The sequence below is a fragment of the Uloborus diversus genome, unplaced genomic scaffold, assembly GCF_026930045.1.
Source record: "Uloborus diversus isolate 005 unplaced genomic scaffold, Udiv.v.3.1 scaffold_14, whole genome shotgun sequence".
Taxonomy (NCBI): domain Eukaryota; kingdom Metazoa; phylum Arthropoda; class Arachnida; order Araneae; family Uloboridae; genus Uloborus; species Uloborus diversus.
In genome coordinates this window covers 4,010,433-4,014,833 of record NW_026558098.1, presented here as the reverse complement: position 1 = coordinate 4,014,833, position 4,401 = coordinate 4,010,433, and positions in this window count along the sequence as shown.

Genomic DNA, 4,401 nt, shown 5'->3' with positions numbered 1-4,401 from the left:
CCTTTCCTGAAACATGTTTAGTTCAAAGACCTGCCAATGTGGCTCCGTCTCTTTTACAATGTAAACGTATGCTATGTTATAAACAAACGAATTTAGTATATTTAATACTTTTATTTTGTAATAAAATACTTTTTTAAATAGTGTGTGTTAAGTATTGTATTTTTCTAGAAATTGCATAAATCACTCACGTGTGTGCTCCTCCACAGAAACAAATGTGAGCATGAGGAGGGCGTACATGAACGAGAATCTGAAGAGAAAAACTATCATCACATTCAAAGGAAAAATAAATGCAGCTACAAGATAGTATTGAAGGACATATACGAACAGAAATGTGTGTAATATTCTGTCGAAAGATTAAAAAAAAAAAAATTTGAATTTTGACATCTTGAATTCAAATTATGTTTTTGGAAATCACGAGTGTGTGTATGCTGGCGTGTGTGTGGGGAGGTATGTGTGTTTGTGTGTAGGGGTATGTGTGTTTGTGTGTAGGCATGTGTGTTTGTGTCTGTGTGCTGACATAAGTGTGTGGGTGGTTGTGTGTATGAATGTGTGTGGGGGGAAGGTATGTGTATGTGTGCGTAGGCATATGTGTTTGTGTCTGTGTGCAGGCATGAATGTGTGGGTAGTTGTTTGTATGTGTGTGTATGTGTTTGTGTGTGTGTGTTTGTGTATGTGTGTATGTGTTTGTGTGTATATGTGTGTGCGTGCGTGTGTGTGTAGGTGTATATGTGTGTATGTGTTTGTGTGTATATGTGTGTGTATGTGTTTGTGTGTGTGTAGGCGTGTGTATGTATGCGCGTGTGTGTAGGACATGGATGCAACCTGGAGACGGCTTTCGCTATAGGAGCAGCATTGTGAGGAGCCCGTCGACGGTGACGGTGAGGAGGGTGGCGGTGGGAAAATAAAATCAAAGGACATCAAAACAGTCAAGTGAGAACAATAAGCAATCGTGATTGCTCAAAAAAAATCCTTGCTTCAAAATGATATTTAAAACTTGTACATAGGTTCAGGGATGTAAAAGGAAAAATTCATTTCTGTATCAGCTTTGTATCAACAAAAATGCCACTTTTGTATCAGAACGAACAGTTTTGTATCTGAATGATCAGTTTTGTATCAGGTGAATTTACGGTTTGTAACAAAATCTTTAATTTTGTACACTGTCACTACACACAGTTTTGTATCTGAATGATCAGTTTTGTATCAGGTGAATTCACGGTTTCGTAACGAAATCTTTAATTTTGTACACTGTCACTACACACAGTTTTGTATCTGAATGATCAGTTTTGTATCAGGTGAATTCACGGTTTGTAACAAAATCTTTAATTTTGTACACTGTCACTACACACAGTTTTGTATCTGAATGATCAGTTTTGTATCAGGTGAATTCACGGTTTCGTAACAAAACCTTTAATTTTGTACACTATCACTACACACAGTTTTGTGTCTGAATCATCAGTTTTGTATCAGGTGAATTCACTGTTTCGTAACAAGATTTTTAATTTTGTACACTGTCACTACACACAGTTTTGTATCTGAATGATCAGTTTTGTATCGCGTGAATTCTCGGTTTTGTAACAAAATCTTTAATTTTGTACATGTCACTACACAGTTTGAAGCAAATACAAATTATTTACAGCAAAAAAGTACATAAATAATTTTTAAAACACAATTTGGTAGCAATGTTGTAATTTTAAAAAAGTGTGTAAAAACTACTTTTAGTAAATGTACAATGAATCATGATACCTACCTAACTAGAATCTTAATTTAGTTCTGTGGCTATTTGCTAAAAGTTGATTGGTCAAATTTGACCATGTTCTACTTTACGCAGGGCCGGATTTGGAAGTGTGGAGGCCCTGGGGCAACGAAGGAGGGGAGGGCCCTAATCGGGGCTCGAACAGATCATATTTCGAAAATATCTGATACTTTGTTATACAGTAGAAGACCGTTATAACGCACAACCTTGGGACCAGAGCTTTTGCGTTATACAGGTTTTGGTGTTATATACGTCATTTCACAAATTTAATATTCAGAATATATCTATATATTAGCATTTCAGAATGAGTTTTATCTGCAATGAACATTAAAGCACTAATTATACAATTAATCACTTCCAAATAAATATGTTTCACAATCAAAAGAAAGTGAATTATCCTGTACTTCTGTTAGTTTCATTTTGCATAACAGCTGCATTTTAAAGAGCCATCTGGTATTTTTTTTTCACCGTGAATACTCATTTTCATTTAAAAGCTTTGGAATTACGATGGAAAAATGAAAAAGTGTTTCAAAATTTAGTTTGCCGAGCCATTTTTATGTTTGCAAGACAAAACAGGGGGATTTTTTGAACTTCAAAACCTCTTTGTTTACTTTTGAAAAGTTGTGTGGTTTATAGAGAATTGCGTTATATAGGTCGACGTTATAAAGGTATTTTACTGTATATCCGAATAATTTGGATATATATGTATATATCCGATATTTTCGATCAGCACTTTAACAGTAAATACATCCTGAAGTTACTGCTGTTTATTTTTTTATATTATTATTGTTATAATTTATATTGGAGAAAAAACGTAAAATTTGCTGACTTGTGAAAGTTAGGATATTTTGTAAAATTTTTATTGTGGGGGGCCCCTTTGTTGTGGAAGCCTCGGGGCAGTAGCCCCGCCTGCCCTCCCCTAAATCTGGCCCTGACTTTACAGATCATGATATGTGCTTAGAGTGGTATTTTTCTTTGTCAGAATTTGTCAAGCAGAAAATATATGAACTACCAAACATGACATAATAAAAATTTTCATATAATTCTGCACCAAAATTTGACAACTCTACATATCATGTTTTGTTTTCACTCTCCTGAAAAGTTGACAAAATTGACCTGTCAATTTTTGGCAAACAAACAAAGAGTTGTTTCTTAGCAGTTGTTGCAAACATTTTTCCTATATTTATTTATAGGCTTACATGACACAGGCAACAACTAAAGGATTTCATTTTAAATATGCCTTTTGTATATTTTTCACGTACAAAGCTAAAGAGGTGGGCGGGGGGGGGGGGGGGGAACCCTTCAAAAAACATTTATAAGCCGATTCTAATTATTACAAAAAAAAAAAAAAAAAAAAAAAACAGAGGGGAGGAGGAGGAGATACTAGTATAAAGATGTGAGATTCTTTTTTTACTTTGGTAAAAAAGAAAAAAAGAAAAAACTTCTTTTGAAATTGATTAGCTAACTTGAAAAATAAAGTTTTTGGGTGTAAAAACCATTTCTTTAACAGAGAGGTTTAAAATAACATAAACCTTAAAAATTTGCATGAATTAAAGATTTACTTGGTAGAAATAAAAACTTTTATACCTTACGAAAATGGTTGATAGAACTTAATAGAATTCTATAGAAAATTATATAGAAGTCTGTAAGAAAGTTCCTATAGAAATTATTTCTATATAATTCAATAGATATCCATATAGAACTCGAGAATGAAGTTTCTATAGAGAATTTCTTCTATAAAGTTCTATATAAACTACAATAAAATTTGAGCATAAGGTTTCTATAGATAATAAATTCTATAAAATTCTATAGAATTTGATCAGGAAACTTTCCTTACGGTAGAATTTTGTAAAAAAATGAGAATTCGTTCATTTCGTTTACAATTATAGTTTTCATTATTGTTTATATAATACTTCTAGTTTGGAAAAGCTAAAAAGCCTTAATTAATTAGGAAGTTTAATCCCTGAAATGAAATGGTTTGATTCCTAATTAATCTATTTAACTTTAAGAATAATTATTTTACAATTAATTATTTATTAACGTCATATTTTTATTACAATGGCGGATTGTAGTATGGTCTTTAATAATAATACTTGCATTTTGTCATAGTTTGAAGAAAAGAAATCAAACTTAATTAAATAATAAAAAAATATACTCATAAAAGATAAAAATTATTTATTATTTACAATGTTTAAGTTATTTTATTGTAATAATAAAACTTCTAAACACTGAAATTAATTCTAAGTGTGTGAGAAATCATATAACTTCTTGTCATTGTTTAATAAATAAAATAATCAAAATTCCAAGATGCAACTCCGTATTTTGTCGCGAGAGTTTGCCAGCAATATTTCTCTCAATCTCTTTGCGCATGCGCCAGTCTGTTTTCCCTTTTCTGCCCCGAACGGCGATAATCGTCCATTTGCACGTGCGATGCGTTGCGCTGCGCTGAAAATGGCTGAACCTTGCCGAATTCGTTAGAAAGTATGTATTATTTTTGTGTTGTTTTGTTATATTTATATTTTTATTGCTATATTAAACCAATTGGGAATGAAAAAATTTATAAATAGTAGTTATAAAACAAAACTTGAATTTTAAATCCAGAATGAACTTCATTGTGCATCGGAAATAGCATTTGATTTTACTAAATA